This window comes from Phascolarctos cinereus, unplaced genomic scaffold (genome assembly GCF_003287225.1).
Source record: "Phascolarctos cinereus isolate Bilbo 61053 unplaced genomic scaffold, phaCin_HiC Scaffold_1;HRSCAF=81, whole genome shotgun sequence".
Lineage (NCBI taxonomy): Eukaryota > Metazoa > Chordata > Mammalia > Diprotodontia > Phascolarctidae > Phascolarctos > Phascolarctos cinereus.
The window spans coordinates 198,903,748-198,923,601 of NW_027555514.1; the positions used below are offsets into that span (position 1 = coordinate 198,903,748).

Below are 19,854 nucleotides of genomic sequence, written 5' to 3' on the forward strand. Positions count from 1 at the left end.
GTTTGTAGTTTTGTGCTTGTAATACACTCCAATAACCAAATGTCTAAGATTAACATCGCCCATCTGTGTTAGCAAACATCTTACTGACTGAATATCACATGCATCTTTCATAACAAACCAAGCTTTTAAACAGACTTAGAATTTGTCTGCTGACTCCATTTCCTGGGCATGTAGCTTTCTCTTTAGGTAGCTAGGTACCTTTTTTGTTTGTCAGTTTGCTTTTGTTTGTTTTGGTTTGGTTTGGTTTTTTTCATGAATCAAAATTGTGAAGTGTTTCTAACTCTGGGAAGAAAGATCTCTGAAAAAGTCATTTCTGTTATTAAAGATGAGCAGTATAACACTACTGGGGAATTCAGGAGATGATGGGTTCAAGGGCTAGCTCTGCCACAGACTCTATGTGTGAACTTGCGTGCTTAGCACAGTGCCTGGCGCATAGTAAGTGCTTAATAAATATTGATTGATTGAAATTACTTGACCTCTATGGATCTTAGTTTCTTTATCTATAAAAGGAAAAATATTAGGCTAAAGCCCCTTCTAGGTCTGAGATTTTAAGATTCTAGTTTTCTTTTTTTTTTTTTTGAGGTAATCAGAGTTAAGTGACTTGCATCACAGTTAGTAAGTGTCTGAGGCCAAATCTGAACACAGGTCATCCTGACTCCAAGGCCAGTACTCTGTCCATTGCACCACCTAGCTACCCCTAGTTTTCATTTTTTCCCCTTCTTGGCTGCTACTTAGCACCATGGAAGCAGTAACAGGGAGCCTAAAGCACCAAGTAATCTGGATCGAATTATTTCCAGGGTTGTCCTTTAAAATTCAACTTTAGACTACAACCCTAGAACATTATATCCAGAAGGCACCTTAAAGATTATCTACAACCCCTTTATGTTGTAGGTAAAGAGGCTGTGATCCAGATGGGAGAACTGTCTTGTCCAAGATCACATAACTGTTGGGAATAGAATCTGATTATTTTATTTCCCAGTCTACTGTTATTTCAAATACATTAACATTTAGTTTCTTTTCCATCAGAGATCCCTGTAAATAGATTGCCAACAGGTGGCCTTGGCCAGTATTGTATCACAGAACCTGATTTTTAGTAAAGTTTAATGTCTAGTCCTATATTGAAATGATTTCTTAAATGACCAATTAAATTTAACAAGCATTAAATAAATGCCTACTGTGTGCAAAGCACTAAGCCAGGCACTGGGGACAAAAAGACAAACTCAGGAGTCCTTGTTCACAAAAAAGTAAGTACAAAATATATACACAGTAAATCCAAAGTAATTTCAGGGAGTCTTTTTTTTTCTTTTTGGTGAGGCAATCAGGGTTAAACGACTTGCCCAAGGTCATACAACTAGTAAGTGTCAAGTGTCTGACCCTGGATTTGAACTCAGATCCTCCTGACTCCAGAGCCAGGGCTCTATCCACTGTACCACCTAGTTGCCCCCAGGAAGTCTTAAAAATGTTAATAACTAGGGAATTTAGGAAAGGTCTCATTTAGAAGTTGATACTTTGGATCAAAATATAAAACAATTTTTATCTTACTGGAGTTTTTGTGTATCTAAATAATAGTAGCAGTAGTATAAGCCAGAAATTATTAATTCCTTTCCCAAATAAAATTTGACCTGTGTTTTAATGAAGTCTCATTTGTTTAATCTCTTTGATTTCATAATAATCATACACTTAATAAATTATCACAAATCTTTTAAGCTGTTACAACAACTATAGTTTGGGATCAGTCCGAAAGTTGACTTTTCATTTTTTTACTTTGATGTAATTTTCAATCATTTAATTTTTAAAAGATTGTTATCAGGTAAAAAAAGACTTTTAAAAAATCCTATGAGTTCAAAGAAGGGGAGAAATTATAGAGAGACAATGCAGTGTAGTGGAAAGAAGGCTGGATTTGTAGCCAGAGGCCCCAAGTTCAGATCTCTTCCTACCTGTCCAACCTTAGGCAAGCCATATTTTTTTTAACCTTCCAGATCTAAATCTGTGATCCTATTGTGAGGAATCAAGAAAGGCTTCAGGGATGGTGTAAAGCCTGATGAAAGATGGGCAAATTTGAATATAGGTGAGAAGGGAGAAGGGCACTTAAGGCAAGAGGACTGGTACGAACAAAGGTGTAGAGTTGGGAAAGAGACAGGTACTTCCAATATTTGTTGGTTGAAATAAAATAGAATCATCTAAAACAGCGTGCCAATAACAATAGCTTATGACATTTTTCAAGTTTGCAGCATATTGATCCTCATAATGACCCTGTGAAGCTGGGATTCAAACCCAGATTTCCTGACTCCAAATCCATTATTCTTTCCCCAACTTTTGTCAAGCCTTCAGCACATAATCTAAGCAAGGTTGGAGAGAAGAGAGGCACATGTGGAGGAGGACTCGGAGTCAGATGGTATGAATTGAGTTTTGGCTTTATCATTTTCTAGCTATGTGACTTTGGACAAATAAATTTGCCTCTCTGGGCCTCAGTTTCCCCCTCTGTAAGATGATTTAGATTCTCTGTGTAACTTTCCTGAGAGCTCCAACATTCTCTAAGTATTCTGCAAATACTTCCTCAGACGTTTAATATATGTGTGTCACAATAGATCATTCATTTTACCTAAACCTTAATTTCCTAATCTATCACCCATGCTATACGAATGGTAAAATTGAGGCTTAAATTATTTTTTTATAGCTACATAACAACACTGCAGCACCGATGGGACTAGAATCCATGTTTCCTGACCCACCAAGATGGCGCATCTTTCTGCATTACCACAGTTAGTACTAGGACCAAACTTAAAGATGGAGGTACATGAAAGAAAGGTAGGAAAGGGTACTGCTTGGACAGTGAAACCATTTCTAAAGCTCATTCCCTAGCCTCACACCTCTAATGATTTGCTGGATAAAAAACAATAAGGCCTTAATTCTGAAGTGAATAAGTTGCAGATTGGTCAGAGCACACAGAAAGTTGTAGCTTGCTGTAGGGTAAGACCTTAGTGGCTTTTGTGCCCTTAAAAATTGGAGCAATTTGAATTACCATACAGTCTCTTGTGGCAAGGAGCTTTGTGCTGAAAATATCATCTCATTAGTTTCAGGCAGAGGAGCACTGACTAATCACTGCCTGGATAAATATGAGGGCTGGTGTAGCACGTTTGCACCCAGAGAAAACAATTCCTAAGTGTGGACCTTTTATCTCCATTTGGCCTTTTCCTTTCTTCCAGGCTCATAAAGGAAGATTTTATTCAGTCGTCTCTCAACTATGACTGTAACAAACTGCAAAAAGCTTTTTGTCTAAACTTGCCTCCTTGCTTGACATGCCTGGTCCCTAATTTTACACACCCTTGCATTGGCCTTGAACTGTTCGTCCTCATATCCTGCCATTTCATTACTTCTGATTGTTCTACCTCAGTCTATAGCTGAGAGAACATGAGAGGTGGAGGGACCCCCACAGCTATTTAGTCTAACCCATAAATAAATGGTTTGACCACTTCTTCTTAGTCTCCTTTGCTGGATTTTTTAACCACATCATATTTGTTACTTATGGATGTCCCCCAAAACAGCATCCTGGCCCTCTCTTCTCTTCCCCTCTATACTTCTTCACTTGGTGATCTCATCAGCTCTCATGGATTCAATTATCATCTCTAAGCTGATCAAATCTCCATGTCTGGCCCTAATCTTTCTCTTGATCTCTAGTCTCACATTCCCAACTGCTTCTTAGATATGTCTAACTGGATACTATGAATATATTTTCAACTCAACATGTCCAAAACTAAAGTCATTATTTCTTCCCCTAAAATCTTTCCTTCTTCCTAACTTCCCAATTACTGTTTAGGTTACTATTGAGTCACTGGAGCTCAAAACTGAGGTGTTATCGTCAACTTCTCATCCTTTCTCACTGCCTCCACCATATCTAATCTATTGCCAAGTCCTGTAATTTTTACCTTCATGACAACTCTCATATCTGCCTCTTTCATACCTCTGGCCTTGCTGCCACTCTGGTTCAGGCCTTCGTTACCTTGTGTCTGGACTATTGCCTTTAGGTTGGTCTCCCAGCCTCAAGTGTCTCCCCACTCTAGTTCATCCACTATTGTCAAATTAGCTATCAAATTGATCTTCATTAAGTTCAAATCTGATTATGTCACCCCCACTTCCCCACACACAGGAGGTCCTCTGTGTGTGTAAGTGTGTGTGTGTGTGTGTGTGTGTGTGTGTGTGTGTGTGTCCCTTTTACCTGCAGAATCAAATATAAAATCTTGTCTTTGGCTTTTAAAATCTGTCACAACCTGAACCTTACCACTATTCCAGTCTTCTTATGCCTTAATTACAATCCAGAGACACTGAACTCCTTGCTGTTCCTTAAACAAGACACTCTATTAATTGACTCAACACTGGCTGTCCTGCATACCTGGATTTCTTTCCTCTCTTGTCTGGGCTCACATCCTACCTTCTGCAAAATGCCTTCACAATCCTCCTTAGTAGTAATCTCTTCCCTCTGAGACAATCTCCAATTTTTCTTTGTTTGAATATATTGGATTATATTCAATATACCTAGTTTACATATTATCTGCCCTACTAGACTCTGGGCTCCTTGAGAACAGGGATTATTGTTTTTTACTTTCTTTATATCCCAAGCATTTAACACAGTATCTAGCACACAGTAGGAGTTAAATAAATACTTCTTGAGTCACTCATCAATATAACATATGTGACAAGTAGTCATCTAGCCTTTTCTCTGAAGAGAGAGAACTCACCACTTCTCTAGGCAGCTCATTTTGCTTCTGGACAGCTCTGATAGTTAAGAAGTTTTTCCTGACATCAAGCCTAAATTTGTCTATTTGTAACTTTACTCATTGCTCCTTTATTTGCTTCTGGCATTTAATTGGAAATGGGAAATTGATCAAAATAAAGCTTCTGATGATCATCATTTCTTAGAAAAGTTTAACTGATATACTCATCTTATGGAGAAGGTCAATAGAGCTCAGAAATCACCTCAGCCAGTAAATACTTGATCCCCTTCCCAAGTAGAGAGATGCAGTAGCCAAGTGCAATAGGAATTCAGTCCACAAGCTCTTTTTTGCAAAACATTTCTGAGTAGTAAAAACCAATTTGACTGGCTCAACCTCAGCCCCAAGAAAGTTCTTGATGTAAATATGCTGAGACTTAACTAACCCTATCAGGTCATTGGCCATTTATTTGCCATGATGTAATTAGAATTAAATCTCCTGGCTCCCTGCTCCTCTTTCCTTATTTTTCATCTGTTTTTAGGAATAGTGCCCTAATAATTCTATGCCACTCCTTTGTCTTGTTCCATTGGTAACATTGCAGTTGCTTAATGGTATCATGTCAAGCTCTCTGTCTTATTTTATGGAAGCTTGTGCCCTGAATACCTCTGTGCCTTTGACAGGAGGGCACGTGCTACTGTGTGTCCCAGACGCTGTCTGTGTACTGCTTGTGGGATTGTGGAGAAATGGAGCCATACATTCATGGTGCTCCCTTTTGAAACTGTTCTCATCTCACCAGAAGTAATTGCTATTCTCTTGTAGTACCCTCATCTTTCCCTTTTGCTTTACAACATTATGGAGAAAGAAAATGGAATAATTAATAATAACAATAATAATAGTAATGGCATTTATATAGCACTTTGACATTTGAAAAGCACATTACAAAGTGCTTTTATTCTCATGACAACCTGGGACGTAGGGGCTGTTACTTTCATCCATTGCCTGGTTGATGGGCATCTATCCCTTCACTTTTCAATTCTTTGATACCACAAAAAAAGAGCTTCTGTGAATACTTTTGTACATATGGGTCCTTTTCCTCCTTCTTTGATTTTTTTGGGTATAGAACTAGGAGCAGTATTGCTAGGTCAAATGGTCTGCAGTTTAATAGCTTCTGGGGCTTAGTTCCAAATTGCTTTCCAGAATGGTTGGCTTAGTTCATAGCTCTACCAACTGTGCATTGAAGTATCTGTTTTCCCATAGCCCCTCTGACATTTGTCATTTTCCTTTTTTGGTCATCTTAGCCAATTTGATGGGTTTGGGGTGGATCCTCAGAGTTGTTTTAATTTATATTTCCTCTAATTAGTGATTTAAGGCATTTTAAAAATATGCTTATTGATAGCTTGGACTTCTTCTTTTGAAAACTGCCTAGTCATAGCCTTTGCCCTTTTATCAACTGGGGAATGGTTCTTATTCTTATAAATTTGATTCTGTTCTCTATATATCATAGAAATGAGACCTTTATTAGGCAAATGATGCAAAGATTTTTTCCCAGGTGCTATTATTATCCCTATTTTGCAGATGAAGAAGTTAAGGCTGAGAGAGGTTAAATGATTTAACTAGGGTTGTACAGCTAATAAATGTCTGAGGTTAAATTTTAATTAAGGTTTTCTTGACTCCAAGTCTAATATTCTATCCACTTGCCCCACCCCACTATAATGAAAAGCAGGGTATAGGTAGAGGAACCTACAAAAAGCTTGGTGTTAAAGACCCAACCAAGCTACATCATCCTGAGAGCATTCATAGATGAAACTGAAAGGGCAGCAGAGGAATATAAAATGGAATGGATTTGCTAGCATCATTATAATAATCTATTCTCATCATTAATAATAGGACAATGCCATATTTGCACTGTAATACTTAAATATCTGTTGTATACATGAGAAAGTGGAAATTAGGGGCAGCTCGGTGGCGCAGTGGATAGAGTGCCAGCCCTGGATTCAGGAGGACCTGAGTTCAAATCCGGCTTCAGACACATAACACTGACTAGCTGTGTGACCCTGGGCAAGTCACTTAACCCCATTGCCTAGCAAAAAAAAAAACGTGGAAATTATGCTTATGATTTTATAATAAAAAAGCAGTGACTGGGCCTGTCCAAATACAGAAACAAAATCTCTTTTGGACTCCTAGCTATTCTAAAAGCTTGACAACATACTTCTTACTTTCATACCTTCATACTAGCTATTCCTCAAGTCAGAAAGACACACCATCAACATCTTCATTTATCAAAATTCTTGTCTTCCTTCAAGGTCACACTCTTGTGTCACATATGCAGCAAAACTTTTTCTTTGCCCTTACTGTCCCCAAATTGTTTGTGCCCGCTCTTTCCTCAAATTGCTTTGTATCACGCTTATCTTTTCACAAATACAAGATGTGGAGAAACTAATCAATCCATATGCATTTATTAGGCACCTAGCATATTCCAAACTCTGTGCTAGTTGCTGGGGATACAAATACAAAAGTAAGACAGTCTTGGCCATGGTGGAGCTCACATTCCAGCAAGGAACACAGTACATCTAGGGGAGTAGTGACCAGAGAAGGGAATTTTGGTCTAGGTACTCACAGAACTTGTGAGTGGAGCCACAGGAGATTAGATGTTGTCTTACTGGTAGCAATGGTAGGAGTGATTTGAATATTGTTGTTCTCAGATCAGGAGCAAAAACTAGAAAGGGACAATTAAACATGGCAGCAGGGCAGATATCAAGAGGCCTTGTTTTCCTAGTGGGTGTTTAGACGGTCTGTGAAAAATGATAGCTTGGTATACTGGATTGAGGCTAGTTTTCATTTACCTACCAATGAGAATAGGTCAGTCCCAGGGAAAAAGAGAAGTTCATCTGAAAAAGATCTGGGGATTCTAGTGTGCTACAAGCTCAATATCCATGAACAAAATAATGTTGCAGTGAAAAAAAGCTAATGCATGCTTAAGCTGCATGAAGAGAGGCATAATATTGAGGACTAGGAAGGAAATAGTTCTATTCTGTCAAAGTCACATCTGGAATACTGTATTCAGTTCTGGATGCCATAATTTAAGAAGAAGATTGACAAATTCTAAAGCATCCAGAGCAGGGCAAACAGAATGATGGAAGGCATTTTTAAAATATATGATATTTTATTTTTCCCCAATTACATGTTAAAACAATTTTTTAACATTTAAAAAAAAGTTTTGAGTTCTAAATTCTATCCTTCCCTGCTCTCTCTCCTCTCAGAGATGATAAGCAATTAGATGCAGGTTATTCATGTGCAATCATGTAAAACATTTCTATATTAGTCATTTTGCACAAAAAGACTCAAAAGAAAAAGAATGGAAGAAAGTGAAAATTATCATGCTTCAGTCTGTATTCAAACAATATCAGTTTTTTCTCTAGAGGTGGATAGCACGCTTCATCCTTAGTCCTTTGGGATTATCTTGAATCATTGTCTTGCTGAGAATAGCTAAGTCATTTACCTTTCTTCATCATACAATATTGCTGTTACTGTGTACAATGTTCTTGTGGTTCTGCTCATTTCACTTTACATCAGTTCATGGAAGTCTTTCCATGTAAGTAAGGTTTTTCTGAAATCATCCTGCTTGTCATTGTACTATAATATTCCATTACAATCATATACCACAACTTGTTTAGTCATTCCCCAATTGGTGTGTATCCCTTTGATTTCCAATTCTTAGCCACCACAAAAAGAGCTCTTATAAATATTTTTGTACAAATAAGTCCTTTTCCATTTTATGTATGTGTGTATACATATATACACATATACACACATATATATATACACACACATACACATATATACATACATATACATACATGCATATACATTTACATTTACATATATACATGTATGCATGTGTATATGTGTGTATGTGTGTATAGATAGATAGATAGATAGATAGATAGATAGATAGATAGATGTATTTGGGATATATACCTAGCAGTGGTACTGCTGGACCAAAGGGTATGCACAGTTTTATAGCCCTTTGGCCACAGTTCCAAATTACTCTCCAGAATGGTTGAATCAGTTCACAGCTCCACCAACAGTGCACTAGCATCCCAGTTTTCCCATATCGCCTCTAAAAAACATAAGGTGTTTATGTATTTATTTTTATTTTATATTTTCAATGAACAAAATTTATTTTTTTTATCCCTCTTATTCTCCCCTTCCCCTTCCTTCACTCAAACCATGGAAGTAAAGAGATGGGCGAGGACATATAGTAAATCAGAGGAGAAGATCTTTCTACTCTTGGGCCTCCTTTAGACTACTCTGTTTCCCAAATAGGAACTCTGAAAAGTCTTTTTTATAAATATTCTGATTCTCATTGAGTTAGTCTCACATTGATGGATTGTTTAATATTCTTTCTCTGGCATTAGCTTATGACACAATGATACGCAGAACAGATGAGCTTCATAAATCCCATGGTCCACAAACTGTTTCTAAATATGTCCATTCAAATACTAATATAGTTATAAACTGTCCAGTACATCACTTGGGTCTATCAGCTCAGCTTCAGGTGTCTTTGCACATCATTAGGAAGAGTAAAATTAAGCAGTCAATTATCCTGAGTATGGACATAATACAAAGAGTAAACTGATAAAGGAGTTGTCAAGGTGGTTGAGTGAAAAAGAAGAGGATATTGTGTATTACTTTCTCATATTAATATGGTATCATAGAACCACCGAATCATAGGAGCTAGAAGATATCTCAGAGGCCATCAAGTACAATCCATATCTGACCCAGAATCTTTCCTCCACCAAGTGATTGATCATTCAGCCTTTACTTGAAGACCTTAGGTAAGGAAAAGTCCAATTCTCACTCCCTCTCTCCAAAAGCTTCTGCAAAGCTTCTATTTTTGTTTATTCAATTAAGATAGAAATACTTATTAAACATTTATTATATTAAAAAAATTTTCCTCAATGATATTTTTACCCATTGCTTTCTAGTTTTGTCTGTGGGAACAAGAAGGTGAAAAAAAAAACAATCTGCATCACAGGCTTTCAGATACTTGAAAATAGCTTTCAAATCCCCTCTACATCTCTTCTCCTGGCTGCGCATCCATAGTTCCTTCCACAAGTCTTTAAATGGCAAGATCTTGAGACCATTCACCATCCCAGTTTGCCATTTTCTTCATCTTCTCCAGCTTATTGATGTTATTTATTTGATTGACTGTGTTTTACCTTAATTTCCATGGCCAAATGTTTGTAATACAAGCAAAAGCATAAGAAAAATAGCATAGAACACAGAACATGAATGTGAAACAAAATTAAGAAATTGTAAATGATTTCATGTTTCTGTTAACTTTCCTTATTTACTAACTCTAACCTTAAAGATATGTATATTGTCTTTAACATATTTATAGTAACCCATCTTTTTTTTACTATTCTGTTTATACCAAGAAGTTATTGTTATTGTTTATTTTAAGTAATTGTAATATACATTACAGCATTTTAGGAGGCTCTGTTTTCTTCTTGCTGCATCATTTCAAATAAATCTTGCCATATTTATATTCTTCACATTTGTCCTTTCTTATGTCACAAGAATATTATATTACATTCAAATATCATGATTTGTTCAGCCATTTCTCGATCATTGGAAATGTATTTTTATTTCAGACAATCTTGTCTGAGATAAAACTTAATACTAAAATATAAGAAAAATAAATGTGAGAGAAAATGGTATGCAATTATAGCAACCTAACCTGACATATTTTTAAAAGGCTATTTAATCCCTCTCCTCTCCCAAGTGGCAATTAGTTAAAAGGATGAGTATTGACACAAACCCAATATGCAAAAGTCGCTGTGCTAGGTTCTGGGTGTACAAGGACAAATATGAAAAAATCCCTGATGTCAAAGAGTTTATATTGTGTTTGGGGAAAACAAAATGTACTCAGAAGAGTCAATATAATGTAATGCCAACTTTAGTAACCCCTCCCATAAAGATTATAAATGCCATTCTGTCTTTAAAAGGGAATTTAATATTGGGTAGAAATAATTTAATTGCATTCTGGAGAAGGTTAACTGAATGAAAGAAACTGAGAGAAAAGGACAGAAAAAAGGACTAAGAGAACTACTTTCCTGAGGGGGTTAAACTGTTATCTTTGAAGAAAAGACTGAACAGACAATTAAAAGAACTGAGTTCCAATCATATCCTCAGGGTTCAAAGCATAGACTGACCTAGTCCTAATCCTAAGAAAACTGAATGTTAGGACACCGATTCCAGTATCTCTGAAGAAGTTATCCATTAATAGTTGCTGGCTAATATGATTCTGAGATGTGATTTTTCTCATTATTGAAAAATTTAAATATGCCTTTGTATTATTTGTTACACTATTAATAAACTACATAGTTAGTGTTTGATATAATGTCTAAGCTTATGAGATCAAGGAGAGAGAGACAGAGAGTGATACAGAGACAGGGAGAGAAAGAGAGAGAACAAAATTGCAAATATCAAAAAATAGAAAAGAATACCCAATAACTGAAGAAAAATGAAGAAAATTATTAAAAATTATTTAACCCAAGTATACACCCACAAAACTGATCGTTTACCTGAGATAAATGTGTATTTTACACATGTGTATTTTAAAGCACCTATATTACCAGGATACAAAATATAGAATTTAATAATAGTAGCCAATATTTATATAGTATTTCAAAGTCTTCAAAGCAACATAGATATTTTTATCTTATTTGATCCTCACAATAATCTTTTTTTTTCCTTTTTGGTAAGGCAATCGGTGTTAAGTGACTTGCCCAGGTTACACAGCTAGTAAGTATCAAGTGCCTGAGGTAGGATTTGAACTCAGGTCCTCCTGACTCCAAGGCTGGAGCACTATCCACTGCGCCACCTCGCTGCCCCCCACAATAATCTTTTAAAGTATGCACTGTTATCTTAATTTCATAGATGGGGAAATTGAAGCTGAGTGATTTTATGATTCTCCAGTGTCACACAGTCAGAATCTAAGGCCCAATGGCATAATGAATAGAGAGCTGGCCTTAAAAGGCAGAAAGATCTGAGTTCAAGTCTTGCCTCTTGGCTATCTGATCCTTAGAAAGACACAAAATCTCTCTGATATAGACAACTCTCTAAGACTACAAGTTTCAGTGAAGGTACTGACCTGCATTGATAGAATGAGTTTCCTTCCCTGGGGAATTCTTTATACTAATGAAATCACACTTCAGTCCCTAGCCTAACTAATCAGATATAATTATGCCATACCATCCAGACCACCATCCTCATTTAAATCCAATTCTCCATCAAGTTGACCGAACAGAAGATAATTTATATGGATTAGGGACGCAGTACCTAGCCTACTGTAAAAACAACAACAGCAAATTAAAAGTAAAATGACAAAATTAACTTATCATTACTTAGTCTGGATATCAGGAGATTTGAATTCCAGTCCCAACTCTGCCACTCACTTGGTAGGTGACTTTAGTTAGGTACCTGGTCCTCTCATCTTTAAAATAAGGTAATTTTTCTCATCTATAAAATAAGGTAACTAGATGAGATCATTGTTAAGGTCTCTTTTAGCAACCAAGAACAGCGACAACATCTTAGAGTTGAAAGGGATTTTGTGATTATAAATTTAGAGCTGGAAAGGACCTAAGAAGTCATATCATCTAAACCCTTCATTTTACAGAGGGGGAAACTGAGGCTTCGTCTTTACAAATCTCACAGCCTAGTCAGAGAAATGAAAATCCTACTCCTTTATTTTACAGATAGGGAAACTGAAGGGACTTACAATAGGTCTTTGGTTAGTAAGTAGTGAAGTCTAGGACTAAATCCACTATTATTTCTACCAAATTTCTGGCAAGGAGGCAATTTCTCATCATTTGTCATTATTGGTGAAATAAAGTGCTTTATATAGTATCTGTGGGAACAGGAAGCATTGGTTATAACTGTAATCATTACTAATTTTGTGAAATTGGAATCCAGAGGCCATCTGAGAGGTGCAGGCCTAGTAACTTCATGCAAGTAAACCTGGGACGTTAAGATGTTCCCTGAATTTAGATAGAAGCATTTTCCCTCAGAGTACTTGTCTGACATGACCACAAACAGAATCACCTTGCCAGAGGGGAAGTATAGACTGAAAATTAGATTCTCTTACAGGTGAAGAAACTAAGAAGCAGAGAGGGAGACTGGCCTATCTTCACATCATATGTGAACTAATGTTCTACATTACTAAATGTCCGGCAAAAGGAAAATATAAGTGTCTGACACTCTAAATATGCCTGGCTTTTTATATTATCAAGCTTTTTATTTAAAGTTAAAATAAAAATTATATTTTATATTAAATCAGTTGAAACCTAAGCCTATCCCATTTCACAACCGTTTTATTATTTCATTCAAAAGTGGAATTTCTATTTCATAATGACAGCTAGCTTTTGGATAGGATTAATTTGAATTTGTCCTCTCCTGTCTTCTATTTCTGCCTAACCTATTCTCACTTTAAAATTCTAGCAGTAGGAATTAATAACAATAAAAATAACAGTCATTTATATAGTATTTAAAGATTTGCTTATTGTTTTATGTTATATATTAACTCATTTACTATGTTAATATAATTTATTATTAATTTAAACAATAATAATAATTAATATTAACTCATTTGATCCTCACTGCAACCCTGAGGTAAGCTGAAGAGGTTAAATGACTTGCCCAGAATCACACAGCTAGTAATTGTCTGAGGCAGGATTGGAACTTCAGTTATCCTGACCCCGTGTCCTACACTCTATCCACCGTGCCACCAAGTTGCCTAGGAATTAGCTAGTTCAGATTCTCAACTTCATGCTTCCTCCATAGTAGGCTACCATACCACAAGCAGCCACAGAATGGATTACAGACATTGAATATCACTCAATTTGTAATTAAGTCTGATTCAAGTCCTAATCCTACAACTTAATAGCTGTGCAACATTGAGGAAGGCCACTTCCTCTCTATGGGCCTCATTTTCCTCATCTATAAAGTGCAAAGGTTATATCAGATAATCTTTGAGGTCTTGTTGAGTGCTAATATACACTAATGACCAAATTAGATAATTGTAACTTAGCACAGTGGTTGGCACACAGTTGGAGCCTAATAAATGCTTATTCTCTTTCCCTTTCTAATATGGTGTGATTTTATGACCAAAACTTACTAGAGAGACACAGCCAGTGAGTCAATAAATACCTACTAATGTGCCAGGCACTGTGCTAAGTGCTAGGGATACAAAGATGGGCCGAACAAAGTCCTTGCTTTCAAGGAGCTCACAGTCTAACGTAGGAGACTACACACAAATAAATATGTACAAGTCAACTAAATCCAGGAGGAAATGAAATTAATCAACAGAAGAAAGATGGGGATGATGAGAATCAACAGAAGGAAGATGTAGAAGATGTGATTTTATCCAGGACTTGAAGAAATCCAGAAAGCAGAGATGAAGAGGAAGAGCATTCCAATCACAGAGGAGACAAAATGCCCAGAGTTAGGAGATGGAGTTTCTTGTTTGGGGAACAGCAAGGAAGCCAGTTGGCAGCTAGGTGGCATCATGGATAGAGCACTGGGCCTGGAGCCAGGAAGATCTGAATTCAAATACAGCCACAGACAATTACTAGCTGTGTGACCCTAAACAAGTCACTTAATCCTGTTTGCCTCAGTCTCCTCATCTATAAAATGAGCTGGAGAAGGAAATGGCAAACTAGTCTAGTATCTTTGCCAAGAAAACTCCAAATAAGGTCTCAAAGAGTTGCATATGACTGAACAACAACAAAGAAACCAGTGTAACTGAATGCTTGGTAAGAGTACTTTGTGGGGTATAAGATGAGATGAAGATTGGAAAGACAAGAGGAGATTATGAAGGGCTTTCAATTCCAAACAGAGCATTTTGTATTTGATCGTGGAGGCAATAGGAAGCCACTGGAGTTTACTGAGTGGGCCAGTGACATGTTCAAACTTCTGTTTTGGGAAAATCACTTTAGTGGCTGAACAGAAGATGGATTGGAGCAGGGAGAGAGAGACTTGAGGCAGGCAGATGCACCAGCAGGCTATTATAATAACCCAGGCATGCAGTGATGAAGGGCTATACTAGAGGGGTGGCAGTAGATTCAAATCTTCTGTCTCCAGATCCCTCATACTTCCCACTGCACCACTACTGCATTACCTAAGAGTCAGGGCTGAATGACTTCTGGGGCCAGCTGGGCCTCTGCTTAATGGTCTTTGGCATCAGCTGCATCTTTTATGTTTTCCCGGGGTCAATGTGGGAAGGAAACTGCAATAATCTGCTGCCCTTAGAAACTCTGCCTAATGGCCTAGACAGATGAGCATTTGTTTGACTTATTCTGTCAAGTGCTCCCAACCCTGCTTCTGGTATTAAAAAACAAAACCATCTGTTTGGAATTGGCAAATTTGAAACATTTATGAACGAAATTGTTTTAACTTTCTAATTCCCTCTGTTTCTCAGAAACTCAGAACCTGATTTCCCAGGTGTCTGATATTGCTGCCGACTCTCATGGGAATCCTAGTATCATAGAGTCAGGAAACAACTTAGAGTTCCTCTAGTCTAACCCCCTTATTTTACAAATCAGTTAAGTGAGGCACAGAGGTTGGCCCTATTAAAGTTCACAAAGCTGGTTTGAGGACTGACTTTAGCAACAGTATTTGGACAGCTATAATTGAACTAGGAAGAAGGGTCCCGACAAGAAAGGAAGATACTGATATAAGGAAATCTCATTTTCACTCTTGAGTCACTGTATTGAGTTCCCACAGAGTGATGATATGCTTGTTAGCAACTTAGTACCAGTCTAGTCCTCACTGCAATCTCTTTCTTGGTAGTATAATAATAACAGTGAGCCTTTCCAAAACCACAGTGACCTTACTACTTATGTGGTGATTTATTGACAAGATGTCTATTTGAACTTATAGTAGACAAAGCTTCAAAGTGGACAAATGAGCTTCCTGATACAGGTTGCATGAAATGACAGTTATGGACTTAATCCCATGACACTTCAATACATTAAAGGAAAAAACAAAGAAGAGAAGCAAGGCAGTAGTTATTTTTAAACATTTAAATTTCGAGAGGGAGAGTTACTTAGAAATCTAAACAATAGACTTAGAAACTCAGAAATCATAAGTGATAATTTTTGGTTTTATTGACCACATTTTTGAGTGCTTGCCATGTGCCGGGCATTGTGCTGGGTGTTATTGATGATTCACAAGAGGTAGAAGATGTTACTCCTACTTTTGAGAAACTTGTAATCTAAGTGGGAAGGCAAGAAACAAGGGATGAGGAAAGTTCATTAGAGAATTAAATAAGAGAGCAAATAATCAACTTTTAGATCATGTGATACAAAGATGAGGATGACTAAGCAGTATAGATATAAAGATGAGGCTCCAATGATTATTCTACCTCATTTAAAAGTATAACAGGGCTTTTCTGTGCATGCCCAATGACTAAAGTTGGAGGAACTCATGTGCGAAATGCCAGAGATCTATTCCTGAGAGAACATATTTCACCTCATTAGTGGGAGCAGCTCTCTCTCTGTGTCTCTCTCTTTCTTTCTGTCTCTGTCTCTCTGTCTCTGTCTCTGTCTCTCTCTTTCTCTCTCTTTCTGTCTCTCTCAGTGTCCAGTAGGGGCAAAGGTCTTGTGAAACTTAGGTACCATGCACTGAGCTGGGAATAAGGAGAAGCAGCTAAGTAGCTGGTGGTGTAGTGGATGAAACATTGGGCTACACTCAGGAAGACCTGAGTTCAAATGCAGCTTCAGACACTTAATAGCTGGGTGACCCCAGGCAAGTCATTTAACTACTGTTTGCCTCCATTTTCTCAACTGTAAAATGGGGGATAATAACAGCACTTACTTTGAAGGTTATTATGAGGATCAAATGAGATAATATTTGTAAAAAATAAATACACATTGAGCACATTGCTTGGCAAAGAGTAAACACTATTTAAATGATTTTTCATTCTTTAGGTCTTGGGGCTTTCATCTGTTTTGTTTGTCTTTTTCAGTTCTACTTGTAGGTGGTGGAGCAGTGGTGCCCATGGAAGGAAGGTTCCTGCTAAGTAGTTGAACAGTCTGGACTCTTGTGATGTCCCTGGAACCTCTTATCTCTATCCTCTTATTTACCTCCACAATCTGCACAGATGGTCAAAGTGAGTAGGTATTGGGTCCCAACTTTACAGCATCCTGTTAGAATTTTGAAAACATTTGAATTATCTCCAAGCAGTGCTGACATTTCAGCGAGTGCTGAAGGACCTGCACAGGCCTTAAGCTCACCTTGCTGTATCTTAGTCTTTATTTTCCAATCACCAAGTCTAAGCCCTGTTTTTTGGCTTAAAGGTATTCTACTCAAATATCTGTCATAAAAAGATTGGAAAATAATGGTAATCTGAGATCCACTGTCCAAGGCAGCACTGCAGTCTGCATTCTCAGTTTTTCCCTTATCATCTCTGCATAAAGTTATGTAAGTCCAGATGAAATAGCTCTATAAGGAATCGATGATCAGCATGACTGTCTATGAAAGGTGCAAGATGACCTCCTGCCCTGACCCTGCTCTAGTTTCCCAAGCTGGATCAGAAGATTTTAGGTTCTTCATGACAAATGCTACATTCTCTTTGGTAGCACATCCAACCTAAATACAATCCACAATTATAACAAAAAGTGGATCTGTTACTCTGGTGACCACTTGAAGGACACGTTGTTATGGTGGGTGTTCATGCCTTTCATTCCCTTGGTCCTCTACCAAGGGAAAAGGAAAAAAAGATTATGAACTATTCCATTTCTCACCTGATTATCGCTGGTCCTGTGCCTGCAGCTCAGCACTGGTGGTGCTATTGTCCTGCTTTGTTTCTATAGCCCACACTGGAGAAGCCTGGACCCTGCTGAAGGTGAGCCCTGTAAATTATATTGACCCTTGAAGCTCAGCAGTACTGGCTTCACATTGGCCATTGCTGGCAGTGGTTTCTTTATCTGCACAGATCTGATGACATCAGCTGCGTGAGGGTCATGTGCCTAACCCTTGAATGATCCCTATTATATAATTTTTCCTGCATCTTCAGTATCCACAGAGCCTATCTATATCTGTCTCTGCACATGTTACTCAACCATAAGGTGAAACTCAATCAATCAAAACTGAATGTTAATTGAGCCTATATACCTTCTTGAAACAATCAAAGCAATTGCTGAGAGAGTTGTACAAAAAGGGGAGTTCTTTAAGAACCAGCTAGAGTTTCTAAGGGTCTGGAGAAAAAGAGGAAGGAGCGGGTCTGCAGTCCAAGGACATCAGCAAAAGAAGAAAGAGAATTTAAGCTCTTGGCAATTGAACTGTGGCAGAGAAGGGAGATACTAAAGAGAGTTATTAAGCCAGTAGACATTTTGGAATAGAATACTTGAACTGATGCCACCAGTTATACTGACCTACTCAAAAACTGAGAGAGATTACAAGAAAAGATCCGCTCTTTCTCCAGCTTCTCTTTTCAATGCTTATCTATCCATAAACACCATAGTATTATCAGCTGCTACATTACCTAAATGTTTTTGGCTACCTGATTTTTGCCTAAACTATGAAGAGGGCATAGGTTCACTAGAGACAGATGTAAATGTAAATTAAGTCAGATAACCAAACCACTGCCTAAATTTTAGAATTTCCCTATTTGGGAATTGGAAAAATGATTTTACTACTAAAAATTTCAGGAAGAGATGGAGTCAAGATAGTGGAGTAAAAGCAGTGACTTACTTGAGCTCTCCCCCATAGCACTCCAAATGCCTGTTTAAAAAAAATGGCTCTAAACAAATTCTAGAGCAGCAGAACCCATAAAAAGACAGAATGAAACAAATTTCCAGCCTAAGACAAAGTTGGATGGTTGATTGGAAAGGTCTATCATGCCAGGCTGGGAGAGGAATGCAGTTCAGCATGGGCACATAGGCAAAGACCAGTCTTCAGTGAACCTGGAGCAGGCCTCAGGGGTCTGAGTCATGGGCACCTGGGGCAGTTACCAGACTTCTCAACCCACAAACAACAAAGGCAACTTAGAAGGTCAGTAGGAAAGGTCTGTGACCATGGTGAGAGAGAAGCTTGATCCCAGCCCCAGTTGCAATGTGACCCCTGGGCAGTGGCTACTTCCAGAGCTCTCAGCCCACAGACAGAGAGAGGGAATCAAGTGGTTAATCAGAGGGGAATTGAAGGGATCTCTTTGTTGGTGCTGAGGCAGGATTCTCTTGCTTTGCCCTTGCTTGGATCTGGGTCACAGTTCTGAGTGGCGATCCTGGGGCAGGGAGGAGCCCTGGTGTGGTACAAGTTGTAGTGGTGGTGGTGAAGAGGGAATCCTCCTCTCAGTTCCAAGGCAGAAAAGAGTGCTACTGGTCACTTATAGACCAGGACACAGGCCAGAAAAGGAGTAAACATCTCGCCTTTGATTATACCACTTTGGAAGAACTGAAAATTTATAGGTCCTTAGAAGTATCTCTGAAAACAGCTGCATAAAAGCCCCAAAGCTTGGGACAGTACATTCTCCACACTGGAAACAGACTCCCTATCTTAACAAAGAGTTTAAAACTCAAGTAATTGGCTGGGAACATGAGCAAACTACACAGAAAAAGTCAGATGATACAATCTTTCTTTAGTGACATAGAAGATCAAAACATACAACCAGAAGAAGACAATAAAGTCAAAACTCCTACATCCAAAGCCTCCAAGAAAAATATGAATTAGTCCCAGGCCATGGAAGAGCTCAAAAAGGATTTTGAGAAGTAAGTAAGAGAAGTAGAGGAAAAACTGGGAAGGGAAATGAGAGTGATGGAAGAAAATCATGAAAAATTAGTTAACAAGTTACTAAAGGAGACCCCAAAAAATACTGAAGAAAATTTTAACACCTTAAAAAACAGCCTAACCCAAATGGCAAAAGAGGTCCAAAAAGCCAATAAGGAGAAGAAGGCCTTAAAAAGCAGAATTGGCCAGATGGAAAAGAAAGTCCAAAAGCTCACTGAAGAAAATACTTCCTTAAAAATTGGAATGGAGAAAATGGAAGCTAGTGACTTTATGAGAAATCAAGACATTGTAAAACAAAACCAAAAGAATGAAAAAATATAAGACAATGTGAAATATCTCATTGGAAAAACAACTG

At 37.8% G+C, this 19,854-nt stretch overlaps 1 protein-coding gene across 5 annotated transcripts in view; it reads left to right on the plus strand.

The window, feature by feature from the left end:
• UCN3 (urocortin 3) overlaps positions 1 to 19,854 on the plus strand; it is a 71,357-nt gene that overhangs the window by 26,204 nt on the left and 25,299 nt on the right. For 4 of the 5 annotated variants that reach the window (XM_078156296.1, XM_020973693.2, XM_020973695.2 and 1 more), the window contains exon 3: positions 16,741 to 16,884. The exons of the other annotated variant lie outside the window; for it this stretch is intronic. The gene's annotated coding sequence lies outside the window, so the exon portion shown is untranslated. The remainder of the gene's footprint in view (positions 1 to 16,740; positions 16,885 to 19,854) is intronic. 5 annotated transcript variants of the gene reach the window in all.